The 14,246-nt window shown below is 46.9% G+C and overlaps 1 long non-coding RNA gene across 1 annotated transcript; it reads right to left on the reverse strand.

Moving 5' to 3' along the window:
- Positions 1 to 10,959: 10,959 nt before the first annotated feature.
- On the reverse strand, positions 10,960 to 14,246 carry LOC147360214 (uncharacterized). The gene is made up of 2 exons (XR_015139020.1): positions 13,430 to 14,246; positions 10,960 to 12,078 (listed from the first exon to the last, which is right to left on the reverse strand). It is a non-coding gene; the product is annotated as an uncharacterized LOC147360214 (long non-coding RNA).

Genomic DNA, 14,246 nt, shown 5'->3' on the forward strand with positions numbered 1-14,246 from the left:
GAACGGCCACTGACTCTGCTTTATCTTCCGTGTGCTCCTAAGAGGGTGCGTTTCAAGTGCAACCTACGTAAATGGAGGTTTGCTTCCTGACCTGAGAGATCAATTCTCTGTCAAAGAGAGCTGACTGATGGATCACCATGTGGCTGCCACTGCATTGAAAATCACATCAAATACCTTCTCAAACGCACCTCTGAAGTACATGCCGGATCTCCAAAGAGGAGGTTACAGATGCATCCACATAGCTTACCCACCTGCCTGTCTCACAAAGCAAATTAAATGAGACTGTTGTTCAGTGGTTTGGGCTGTTCTCCCAGCCAGAGGCAACAGGGTACCAAGGTTGACAGCACAGATTTCAGAGCCTGGTGGCTGGTTTGGAGCCAGGATCTGCCGCTTATCAGCTCTGGGCAAGTTATTCAGCCTCTCTGTTTTGGTTTCCTCAGCTGCCAAATAAGGATAATAATATGGTACCATCCTTCCTGCCTCTCTCCTTCTGTCCCTTCCTTCCAGGGATTTACGCACGCTTCCTCTAGTTTTATTGAGGTATAATTAACATACAGGGCTTCCTAGGTGGTGCTAGTGGTAAAGAACCTGTCTGCCAATTCGGGAGATGTTAAGAGATGAGAGTTCAATCCCTGGGTCAGGAAGGTCTCCTGAGGAGGGCATGGCAAACCATTCCAGTATTCTTGCCTGGAGAATCCCATGGACAGAGAAGCCTGGAGAGCAACAGTCAGTGGGGTCGCTAAGAGTAGGACACGACTGAAGTGACTTAGCAAGCACGCATGCATGCATGCAATTGACATACAACATTGTTTAAGGTGTACAACATAATGATTTAACTTACGTGCCTCATGAAGTGATGACCACAGTAAGTTTAGTGAACATCCACCATCTCACATAGATACAAATTAGAAAAAAATTTTTTTCTTGTGATGAGAACTCAGGATTTATTCCCAGGGCCGTATCTTAACCTGAAATGAAGTGAAAGTGTTCATTGCTCAGTTGTGTCTGACTCTTGGCAATCCCATAAACTGTAGCCTGCCAGGCTCCTCTGTCCATGGAATTCTCCAGGCAAAAATACTGGAGTGGGTTGCCATTCCCTTCTCCAGGGGATGTTCCTGACCCAGGGATTGAATCCATGTCTCCTGCACTGGCAGATTCTTTACCATCTGAGCCAGCAGGGAAGCCCGTATCTTAACCTGGGTTCTTCAAGCAGACCCTGAGACATGTTTCTAAGACAAGACATTAATTGGGAGTTAAAGATGGATGAGGGCTGAGGGGAGATGGGAAAGATGTAGCCAGGAAGCAGTGATTCACTGAAGAAGCCATCCTTGGAGATGACTGGAACTTGATACAGTCCAGGGAGCTTCAGAAACTGTAAAACATGAACCTCAGAGCAGAGCAGGCACCCGAGGGGTGGAGAAGCTGGGGTGCGCATACACCAACTTCCGGCCATCTCCATGAGGTCTGCACTCATGTGTGAGTGCATATGTGTGCGTGTGCACACACAGAGAAGTGGCATTAATTCCCCCATGCTTCTAACTTGCCTTGTGGGCTGTAAAGGGCTCTGTCAGGATGATAAAGCCCTCAGGCAAAGACATACACGCTGGCAGTGGAAATCCGGCAGTGCCCTCTGGAGAAGTCAGAGTGAAGAGATAGGTGCGGGGTGATGCCAGCTGCTTTGAAGATGAAATGAGTTAATTATTGTGCGACACTTAGCAACATCCCCGCCCAGAGTAAGCACTCCTCAAAGAGCTTGATTAACACAGAAGCTAGACCGCTGTTCTTTGGGATGATTTAATATTTTTGGATGGATTTTATTTCTGTTTCTCACTTTTTCCTTTGGGATTCTGAATCATGATTAGGGGCTTGTAAGATTGGCCAAGTGCATTACAGGTTTTCTTCAAGATGAGTGTGCAAACGTGAAGAGGTTTACTGATGGAGCTGTCTCAATCAGAGAGACTCATCACTGTGTCATGGCCTCTGTGACAAATGTCTGTCTGGCTGGCTGTTGGAGGAGCCACATGTCATCAGCACTTATTCAATACTGGAGGTCACTGCCAGCTCGAGAGACACGATTTTGATTCCTGATCTGGGAAGATTCTGCGTGTGCCATGGAGCAGCTAAGCCTGTGCGCCACGGCTGTTGAGCCTGTGCTCTAGAGCTCAAGGGCTGCAACTACTGAAGCCCATGTGCCCTAGAGCCTGAGCTCTGCACAAGAGAAGCTATGTCAATGAGATGCCCGCACACCACGACTAGAGACTAGCCTCCACTCACCCCAACTAGAGAAAGGCCTGCACAGCAACACAGACCCAGTATAGCCAAAAAATAATACACAAACAAAAGTATAAAAAATACTGGAGGTCACGATCTAGCTATGCTTATGCTGCAATGACAAATAAGCCCAGAATCTTACTGGCTTAACAGGAATTAACACCCATCTAATCTTGTCCCTCTGCTTATCCTGCACTGTAAACTCACTGAAGTGTGCCGAATCTTAGTCACCACTGTACCCTCAGCTCCTAGGACAGGGCACAGCACAAAAAGGGGACAATGATAAGCGACAAGTGAACCAATGAATTCCATGAGCATCACACTTGCAGATTTCCTGTCCTTTGAAATATGGGTCTCTTCCCATTGAACATCTACTCAGCTCCCTGAAGCTCTTCTTGCTCTCCTGAGCCTGTCATAGCCCCTCTCCTCTAACTTCTTGGGCGCTCGATATCTCTCCCCAGGATATCACCTTCTGCCTTGCATGATGGTAATTTCTGTGCATGTCAGACCTTATCACTCTTCCCTTAAACCCCCAAGGTGGCTTCCAAGTACCGTTAGGATGCTGTCTACATCCTGATCCGTGCTCTAGCCCCCAGGTCTCCCCTGGGGATCTTGCCCACCACTTTCTTCTCTCCTTCTGCCACAGTCGTCCTGTAGGTATTCCTTGGCATGTGTCATGCATGGTGCTGCCTCAGGCCCTTTGCACCTGCTGTGCCTTATGACATCTCTCTACTTTCTGCCCTCAGATCACTTGTTCTACTGATTCGGATCACTGCTCAAATGTCATCACGTTAGAAAGGGCTTCCCTGACCACTGTATCTTAAAAAGGATACACACCGCCACATTAATCTGCTTTATAGAAATATTTTTTATCAATATATCACACATTTACTTGGTTGTCCTGTTGGCCCCCTTCTCCTACAAGGATGACAGCGCCATGTGGACAGTGACCTTCCTTATTTTCTGTGTTATCTTCAGCTATGACAATAATTGGCACTTAATAGGACCTCAGTAAGTGTTTTTTGCATAAAGGCATAACGATTATCATCTCATTTTAGACACAGGGTAGCTGAATCCTATAGAACAGAATTAAACCACATAAACTAACATAGCCATTTATCTATCATGTAGCTCACATCTACTATGTGTAGATATTTCACTTTAACTTTTATAATAAGAAGTTTCTTTTACATATAGGGAAACTGAGGCCCAGAGAGGTTATGTGACTTGTCCAAGGTCACACAGCCAAGAGAGCAGTGGAGCAGGGCTTCTGACTCATTGATGGTCCAGTTCCTGGGCTCATGCTCTTAACCACTGTGCTCTAGGAGGCAGCCAAGAGGAATACACTGTGGGTTGTTGGAGGAAATACCAAGAGACTGTTAAAAGCTCTCCATTGATGATTCTACATTGACTGGGAATTTCTCATGTGGGAAACATGATGGGATCTCCAAGACTTAAGCCTGGACAAAAGCCGGCAGTGAGTGTTGGGAGCTATGATGTAGGTGAGGCAATTACTCTGTGACGTGCCCAGGGCACAGGCCTGGGGAGATGGTCGCATCCTGGGTCTGTAGAGACGGCTTATCCAGAGGCTTAGGGCATGACTCACCACGTGAGCAAACGTGAACAAGGTCTTTGCTTATGTCATCATCCAAATCCATTCATCTGTGAGCTATCATCTGCGTAAGGTGTCCTTGCCCTGGCAAACTCCTGTGTCTCTACAGTACCCCACAAGGGCCAGGTATACATGAGGTGTTCAATAAATGCTCAGTGAATGGGGGCTACTTTTTTCCATCCTAAAGCAGACATGAATTTAGGGACACACCCATCCACCCACTGCCCACAACCCGTCTCTCCCCACACTTCACACACAGGTGTCTAACTGTTTTCACAAACCCAAATATGATGAAAGCCCTTCCATGCTCATAAATTTTCCCTGGATCTTCATTGTCCCAGGAAAAATTCCAAAGTCTAAAAAGGAGTCCTCTAGGATATCAATTCTTGGCACAGTTTCACAGACTAGCTATGGGGTTCCCTCTATCTTTCCCTTGACTAATTTTACAGGGTCCTGATAAAGTAAAGGAAATTGACCAAGGATGCAGTGGGCCAGTGGTGGAGACAGGCCTGGAAACCCGGTCACCTAATGCCCAGTCCAGTGGTCTGACCTCTGTGAGTACTGCAGGGCACAAACATGTAACTCCAAGGTCACAGAGAGCAGCTTTTTGTATGAAGGCAGCTGAATCCCTCCCTCCCTCCGTCATGGTAACCGTTTCCATACAGTTCATCCCTCTTTGGCCTCTGATCCCTGGGCTAGATAATTAATCAGGCTTTTGAATAATTAAACATTTTTAAAAAATGCCTTTGTAACTGTTTAAATTGCTCCAGTAATTACTGCCTTATCAAGAGACTGCTGCTGCAGACTGGAATCCTTCTCCAACAGATGTGAAGTATTTTCATTTGAGGCTTTGGGATTCAAAAGTTGAGGAAGGTGCGTTTGTTATGTTAGCTAGTCCCTTTGAACATGAATAGTGTCAACTCTTGACTCCAGGATCTCCACAGAACCACCCCGTCTCATTCTTAGAGTGAGATCTCCTAACGAGATGCAGTGTATCTCCTTTGCTGTCACAGCCTGCTATCAAGTATGATCATTAATTAAAATACTGGATTGATTCATTTAATCCAATTCTGCACATGGGCCTTTCTGAGCCTGGCTTCCGAATTCAACATTCACTTTTCAATAAGAAAATTCTTTTTTTTTTTTAAAAAAAAACAACTATGTATTCGTTTGGCTGTGCGGTGTCTTAGTTGGGGCATGTGGGATCCAGTTTCCTGATCAGGGATCAAACTGGGGCCCCATGCACTGGGAGCATGGAGTCGTAGCCACTGGACTACCACAGAAGTCTGTGAATAAGTAACCTCTTGTGGGAGCAAAGTGAATGATGATGTTTGCTTTTATTAAGTTACTACCTGGCCTTTCCTGACCCAGCCAACACCTGGTGCTGAGCCCTAAGATGAAACATTCTGTCCCCACCACTTCTTCGTCATACCTCTTAATGGGTTTGTTTTTTTTTAAAACCCAGATCCAGGGTACTCAGGACTGACAACTGCATCCTGGATTTAGGATGCTGTGCAGAAACATGGTGGATGATCCCAGGAAATACAACACGGTAGAAGGACCACCTTCCCAACCAAGGCCCCTTAAATTGATCAAAGACAGGACCAACCATAACACCTGGGGAGGAAATAAGAAGGCAGGTGTAGTCAGGGGGGTGATGTTCATGGGACCTTATAAGGGAGACATTATTTTATATTGGTTAAGACCACATGCCCTGGTGTTCACCTTAGTTACAACTTCCCCTGGACACATCTGCCATGGTTCAGGCTTCCATGCGCTTCCACATCCCTGGGCTTCCAGTATCTTTGTTCCTCTATCCTAAAGCTAGGAGTAGCTTCTCGCTCTGGTGTATTTCTCAGTTAAACTTCCCGTCCCTTTCTGGGATCTCAGTTACCTCATCACCTTTATAGACAATTTCTAGAATTAAATTTCTTCTGTTGTGAGTACTTTAAGCAGTTTCTGTTTCCCTGATTGGATCTCAACTGATCAACCACTAAGACAAACAGTAAGTCAACACGTGCCCTCTTGGGCTTACATGCGTTTGAGATGGGTCACTTACAACCTAGAGAGTCTGGACTTACGTGGGCGTCAATGGAAAAAAAGTAGCTAGCAGCTGCCAAGCGCTTACTCTGTCTCTACAAGGCACTGTGTTCAGTGCTTTGGTTTCATTATAGAATCTAAGAAGTAGGGACCATGATGTCTGTTTTGTAGATGAGGAAGTGGAGATATGATCAATTTAAGCAATGTCATCTCCATCAGGTTTATTTTCTTCTCAGGGAAATTCACTCAGAGCCACCTGCTCCTTTCAATAAGGAAGAGATTCCCTGCAGGTACGTCAAGGCTCAGGGGTGGCAAGACAAGCAAGGAGGTGAGAAACGACAAAAGGTAGTTTCTATGCGCTGTTTCGCGATGCGGTCTAGAAGCGGAACCTGCTTCTCCGGTCAGGAAGGTGAGGTGTCAAGAGAGGGCCACGTGAACCAGCCACAGGCATCTCTGGTAACTGATTCAAGTCAAGTTCTTGCTGCTAATTGCACACACATTTTGCTAAAGGTAGTAAATAGGAATCACTCACGTGTCCTTAGAGACCGCGGCACCATTCAGTATTCATGGCAAATATGTCACTGAGCTTCATAAGAGAATCATTTTAAAACAAAGCTTGGTCAGCTGTTTAATAATTTACTGATGGTGACAGCAGGGAGAATATCTAATAACCAGTGAGATTGGCTTTCAAATAGAAAATAAATTCATGTTAGAAGTTACAGGAGGAGAAAAAGGAGGAGGGGGGGAAATGTAGTTAGCAGTAAGGAAATATTTAACATTTGTCTATTCTTGATGTTTTGGAAACCTGTCAGAGAAGAGAAACCTGATTATTGAGAGATTGCACAATTCCATACATTTATATTTTAAAACATCCATGGGTCTTTAATGTTCTTCCCTTGGGAAACAAGAATTAGTTTGTTCTCTGAAAGCGGAAGCCCTGACCCCCAACCAAGCCCTGGGGAGCTTTGTTAATCTGGGGGCTTTTGGGGGGGCTATAGAGTCTTTGTTATCATATCTCAGTTTTCCTGAGGTAGGTAGTGCCTGAGAAATTTGGGGAGCATAAGGCTTAAAGAAATAAACTCAACCTAAACTATAATGCCACATTCTCCTGCTCTGGGGAGAACCTTGCCCAGAACTTATTACAGGGCATCTGACTTCTGGGTAAGCTGAACTTATTTATTTTTGTTTACCAGCAAAGCCCTATTGAAATGTCTGTAAAATGAAAAGGGTTTTGAGATGGTTAGGCTTGGAGTTCTCTGCTCATTCCATTATTTTTTGTCCATGGTTGGGAGATACGATAACAGTGATTTTGAAAGGAAATGCTGAGAAGAAACCTAAAGCCAGTAGGCGTCCTGAATCACTGAATTCCTTGTGCTTCTGTTTCCTCACCTGTTAATGGGAAATAATAAGAAAATTGTAGGGTGGATGCACGTAAGGTTTTTAGCTGTGGTCCTGGCTCACAGTAAATGCAAGTTTAAGCATTTCAGGAGGGCAGAAGCCAAACCAAAGTGAACAGTCCCCCAGATTATTGATCTTTAAGCTTCAGTGGCAGACAGTGATGAACAGTGTTTCTGAGTAAAGGAGCCTCCCAGCTCCCCCTGCCTTTCAGCCCGCTCCCCAGGGCGCAGGGCACGCTCTGTCCTCCAACCAATCCCTAAATTTGCCATGCCAGAGACAGGTTTCCAGATAAGACAGATGATTTCTGTGTTTCCAGATGGTATTTTCTGCGGTTTTACATTCCGAGATCGTACCCTCCATTCTTCACGTCATTCAACAAACTCACCCTCGTTCAGCCTTGAGTTATTAGCATTTATTTTAGCTGGTAGAAATAATGATTTATCAGCATTTTATCTGACATGATAATGGCTTAAATAAGCGTGCACAGTCTGGCCTGGGCACCCATGGGACAATCTCGATGCACTTGGGAGGGCTCTGCCCCCATCCTGCTAGGTTCCAGGCATGAGGAAGGAGATTCTGGGGACTGAAGTGTGTGGCTAACACTCTGGGTGAAATGTTTTTCTCTGTAGTACAGTACAGTAAAATAATATTTCTCAAACAGACTATTTCCGAAACTGAAGGAACTCGTCTTTATTCCACTGGGTTGCCTGTGGAGTATCTGACTGGTTGAAAAAGCTTTGGTACAGAGAAGGGGCAACGGTTGTGTAAAAATCACAGGGTCTGTGGTGGGGGGTTGGATAGAGCATCTGATGGAGAGGGGGGCTTCCCAGGTGGCTCAGAGGAAAAGAAACCGCCTGCCAATGTAGGAGACACGGGTTTGATCCCTGGATTGGGAAGATCCCCTGAAGAAGGAAATAGCAACCCACTCCAGTATTCTTGCCTGGGAAATCCCTTAAACAGAAGAGACTGGTGGGCTACAGCCCATGTGGTTGCAAAGAATCGGACACGACTTGGTGACTAAGCAGCAGCAGCAGCAGACCCTGGGTAAGTGGTCAGGTTTGTAAACCACTTATTAAAAGCATTCATGAATATTTCATTTCATAGGTGAGGTGAATAGATGCTACTTGACTGCCCAAGATCCTTTGGAGAAAACCTTCTTTTCCCACTCCATCTGATCCTCAGGGGGCTGTCAGTTATGGTGACTGGCCCCAGTATGGAGGGGTGGTCATTTGTCCACTGACAGGCTGGTCAGTTCTAGTGCTGCCCTCCCTACCACTTCCCAGGCCGAATGAATTATTTCAGGAAATGGAATGTGCCCCAATCCAGCCAATCAGTGTCTTTGCTAGAGTTTGGCAGGGGTGGTGGAGAAGGTCTCATTTTTTATTTTACGAAGACTGGTAAGTCATGAGAACTATACATGAAGCTGTCATTGTCCAGTTTCTCTGACTACCCCCAAACTGAGATATGGATGGGGAAGGAGGAGAGAGAGAATGGCATTTGAGTACCTGGATCCAGCTTTGCCTGAAGGTGCCCATGAATTGCTCAGCTAAATAGGCCACTGGATTCCTCTTTTCACTTAAGCTTGTTTGAGCTAGATGTCTGTCATTTGTAAGAAAAAGAATCCTGCCCAAAGCACATCGTGTATACATGTTCCAGGCTCAGTGTTCATCCTCTAGGTACAGAGACGCAATGCTGATGTCCGCATGTTGCTGACCTGGCCTCAGCGCACTGAGAGTTGTCCCTGGAGGCTCTTAGCTTCCCTTGTTCCTGATGCCACATCAACTATTCACCGACTTACATATGCCTGAGAGTCACTAGTGTCCAAGTTAAAAAGTCAAATACCTGAGCCTCAGTCTCTAGGGATTCGGATTTAGTTCCATGCAAAATTAACGAATTAATTGACAAGCCCCTGATGCTGGGAAAGACTGAAGGCAAAAGGTGAAGAGGGCGGCAGAGATGAGACAGTTGGATAGCATTACCGACTGCAATTCAATGGACATGAACTTGGGCAAACTTCAGGAGACAGTGAGGGGCAGGGAGGCCTGGTGTGCTTCAGTCCTTGGGGTCACAAAGAGTTGGATATGACTTAGCAACTGAACAACAAAATTAACCAACACCCTGAGTGGTTCTGGAATAGATGTGTCCTGTGGACCCATGTTGGGAAATGGACTGTACACTTGCCCACCACGCCTTCCCTAGGAACATCTCTCCTTATGTGCAGGGGGTCCCTGTATTTATAAATACACCTTTATAAAGGTGTATTTGAGGGTATAGCCCCCTCCCACCTCCACCACCAATTCTCAGATGATTCATATGCACACACCCAGCAGGAGACTATGAATGGGGAATTTTTTGCAGTGGTTCTTAGTGGGAATATTAGGTAGATTAGAACAATACTGTTACCAGAAATGAAAGAGTTAGCCGCTCAGTCATGTCTGATTCTTTGCAATCCCGTGCGTGAACTGTACCCCGCCAGGCTCCTCTGTCCATGGAATTCTCCATGCAAGAATACTGGAGCAGGTTTCCATTCCCTTCTCCAGGGGATCTTCCTGACCCAGGGATCAAACCCAGGTCTCCTGCATTGCAGGCAGAATCTTTAGTGTCTGAGTCACAGGGAAGGTAGATTGACCAGGACTGTTACCTGGGTCCTCTCCAAATCACACGATGGCTGTGTGAGGGTGGGATCCTAGGTAATTCTAATATGTAACAGGGTTGAGAACCACTGCAGCAGAAACCCAGGCCTGGCTGCCTTGTGAGAGCCCAGAAACAATTGCGCTCTCACCCCAAAGGCTCTGTTGCCCACCTAAATTTGATCTATGGAGCATTCAAAGGCTGGCCTGAGTGTGCAGAATTTTGTTACCATCAAGAACACAGATTTTATCTGTGGGTGGGAGGTCCACTGATACTTCTCAAAATACAACAATAAAGTAACAAGTCAATGAAAAGAAAATGCCAAATCCATATAATCATAAAAAGTAATAAACATAAGTAAATAAATAGTGAGAAAGTTATCTAGGTAAACATTATGAAACTATATTAAGAATCAGGAATTCTGGTGAAGCCAGTTCTGTAAACCTGAGGTCTGAAGGAAGTTTTTGGAATTTCTTAAAAAAAAAACAACACTGCTGCTGTTGTTTAATCACTAAGTTGTGAATGACTCTTTGCCACCCCATGGACTGTAGCCCGCCAGGCTCCTCTGTCCATGGGATTTCCCAGGGAAGAATACTGGAGTGGGTTGCCATTTCCTTCTCCAGGGGATCTTCCACACCCAAGGACTGAACCCAAGTCTTCTGCTTGGCAGGCAGATTCTTTACCACTGAGCTGCCTAGGAAGCCTCTCTTAAAAAAAAAATTATAAAAAAAAAGAGGCATTTGCTTTTAGCCATCATGAAGCTGGCCAGACCACAGACATCAGATGTTAAAGTCCTCCCAGCACTTGACCCTACCCTGAAGTCCCTTAATAGGATTTGAGGGGCTTCTCTTCTGGTCCAGTGGCTGAGACTCCTTGTTCCCAATGCAGGGGGACTGGGTTTGATCCCTGGTCGGGGAACTAGATCCCACATGCTGCAACTAAGATAGAAGGTCCTGAGTGCCACAACTAACACCTGGTGTGGTCAAATAAATAAAAACAAATACACATTTAAAAAATATGATTTTATTCCGCTCCCACCACCCCACCCCCATCCCCCAAAGAGGCTTTATTTCTGTATCATTTGTTTCATACTTCTCGATCCCATTTTCTCCTCAAAGGTCCAGTGTCCATCACTCCTGAGGCTCAGGCCCCACTTGGAGCAGGCTTGGCACTGGGGGCAGGCAGGCTTCTGAAGCCTCCAGGCCTTCTCTCCTGGTTCTGCTCCACAGAAGGAGCACCTGCAGAGCTGCCTTGTCCATGAGGGTGGCTGCCTCTGCAGTGTCAGGACTGTGTCCACATCCTCATATCCTCAACGCCAAGCCCCCAGGCACATCCAGAAAGCATTCAATATATGTTGATGAGGGCCAAATTTGCCTAGCGGGGCCAAATAGATCAGGATGAAGTGTCTCCACACACGAGGTTCAGTGCTCCTTCTGTCAAGACCTGTGGGGAGGTCAGCTCACCAGAGCAAGGCTCCTGGGTGCTCAGAGTGAGATGCGTCAGGTGACCTTTCCAATGGTCCCTGATCCTGGGATCCCCCAGGAGCTCTTTTTGATAACTCAGAATCCTCACTCAGCCCAGAACTGATGAACCCCAAACTTCAGAGCCTGGCAATGTTCCCTTTGTATCAGACTGCACTGAAGAGTCTCATGGGAGATCCTGGGAGAGAAACTCTGTCCAAGCCAACACATGAGCAGCGGTGGCCACGCTGTAATCAGACTGCTGTTAGCGCCCGGCCCAGGTGGTCCTGTGGACATGGAACAGCTGGACACTTCTTCATTCCGTCCACCTCAGTCCAGCCCCTGGGTCCTCCCAAAGCTGAGTGTTGAGGATTTGGATGCCTGCTGCTGCTGCTAAGTCGCTTCAGTCGTGTCCGACTCTGTGCGACCCCATAGATGGCAGCCCACCAGGCTCCCCCGTCCCTGGGATTCTCCAGGCAAGAACACTGGAGTGGGTTGCCATTTCCTTCTCCAATGCATGAAAGTGAAAAGTGAAAGTGAAGTCACTCAGTCGTGTCCGACTCTTAGCGACCCCATGGACTGCAGTCTACCAGGCTCCTCGGTCCATGGGATTTTCCAGGCAAGAGTACTGGAGTGGGGTGCCTTTGCCTTGTCTGATTTGGATGCCTAGGTAAGGATAAAGCAGGATGAGGATTTTGAATTTGGCATTGCAGAGACAGAGGAGGCAGTGGAGAGTCACCCACTGTGGCTTGGAGTAAAGAGTTTGTGTAAATAATGTCAGAGGAGAGAAGGAGCCTTTTGGGCACGTCCTAGCCTATGGGAATGAGCAAACTCCTCTGCATCTCTGAGTGTTTTCCTAGCAGTTCCTGCCACGCAAATGCCCTTCTTTCTTCCTCGACCTGGCGAGGAGGACTCTGTGTGGGGGAGTTTAAGGTGAATTAGGGAGGGGACAGGCTTAGAAAGGCTGGCTGGGCTCAGTCACTTGGGGACTTTTTGGCCATATTAAGGATTTAGACTTTATTCTTTTTTTTTTTAATCTATGAGGAAACTTATTATTTTTTAAATTGGAGGATAATTGTGTTACACTGTTGTACTGGTTTCTGCTGTACAACAATGCGAATCAGTCATGAGAATATATATATCTCCTCTCTTGAGCCTCCCTCCCATCCCCCCACACTCTACCATCCCACCCCCTAGGGCATCCCAGAGCGCTAGGCTGGGCTCCCTGTGTTATAGAGCAGTTTCCCGCAAGCTATTTTGCACGTGGTAGCGTATACATGTCCTTATTCTGAGGGCAGTGGGGCAGCCGTGAAGGGCTTTAAGCTGGCGAGTGACAGGATTGTGGGCTGAAGGTCTTCTCCATCAAGCGCTCGGGCTGCTGTGCGTGGGGTGGGGTTGGGAGGGATGAGACAGGAGGCAGAACAGGGCTGAGGTCTGAGCTCAGCTCGATGCAGGGGGATTCAGAGAAGCAACAGGTTCAGCCCACCTCAAACAGGTGAGTCCATCTCTTACCTGGGACCCTCCTGAATCTGAGAGTCCAGAGTCAGGGACGAGGAGAGGAGCTGAGAGCCTTGGGGAACCCCAGTGCTCTGAAATGCCCGTGTCCAACCACAGGGCCCCAGGCTACCACGGAGACCGTGGCTTTTGTCCTCCTTCATCAGAGAAGCACTTTGCTGGAAGCAAGAAGTGAAGCCTGGGGCCATGCCTCAATTACGTTGGATGTCCATTGATTACGTCCATGACCCTAACACCCCCCTGCCCCTGGTGTGCTGTGTCACCTCTCCCTGGGGCTGACTCTGGGCGCCTGTGGATGGGGATCACCTTACCTTGGCATCCCGGTTGCTCAGCCTGGGGCTGCGCACGTGATGGAGACACAAGCAACCGTGGTGGGTGCTTGGCACACGTCGCTTAGTTGTGTGTGTGTGTCTGTGAGTTTCCATGAAAAGAAACAGCTGTCTGGCAGAACCCACTTAGGCAAAGCAAGATGCCCCCTAGCATCCCAGGCACTGAGACCTACCTGCCAATGGTCTGGACCATGTGCCGGTGGTTTGGCCCAAGGATGAGGCAGCTGGTGCTCCAGGCTGTGTTGGCATCCAGGTGTCTATGATATTGGCATGGCGTCAAGGCTGGAGTGGTTTGTGAGTCTAAGACTTGGAAGTAGCAGAGGAAGGAAAAGAAGAGACCTCTAGGTGTCCTACCATCCATAAAAGCACTTAATTCTTACTCAGCTCAGTCTGGGGGAATAACGACCCCAGTGGGAGAAAGACCTGCAGAGGAAGAGTGACTAGTTCATGGTCACCATGGTGGTAAAGGGAGGTATAAGGAATGTGAGCAGATGCAAGGCTTCACCTGGAGGGCCTTTTAATTTTTATATTGGAGTATAGTTGATTTACAGTGTGTGAGTTTCAGGTGTGCAGCAAAGTCATTCAGTTATACATATATTTACCCTTTTTCAGGTTCTTTTCTCATAAAGGTTATTGCAGAATATTGGGTGGAGTTCCTTGAGCTATACAGTAGGTCCCTGTTGATTATCTATTTTATATATAGCAGTATATATATGTTAATCCCAAACTAGAGGAGTGTTACTGAAATAAAGCATGTTCTAGAAGAGGAAACAGATGTTGGCGGTGGAGGTGGCATCTGAAAATCATAAAAGAAGACACCCAGGAAGGATGCAAAGCACAAGTGCCCCATCTTTTTGGCACCAGGGGCTGGTCTTGTGGAAGACAGTTTTTCCACAGACCGGGGTGGGAATGGTTTCGGGGTGATTCAAGCGCATTTACTGTGAACTTTATTATTATTACATCAGTTTCTGGGGACCCCTGATGTAAGGG

The sequence above is a fragment of the Bos grunniens genome, chromosome 13 (genome assembly GCF_055505025.1).
Source record: "Bos grunniens cultivar Pamir isolate PY7600 chromosome 13, Bosgru_T2T1.0, whole genome shotgun sequence".
NCBI lineage: Eukaryota > Metazoa > Chordata > Mammalia > Artiodactyla > Bovidae > Bos > Bos grunniens.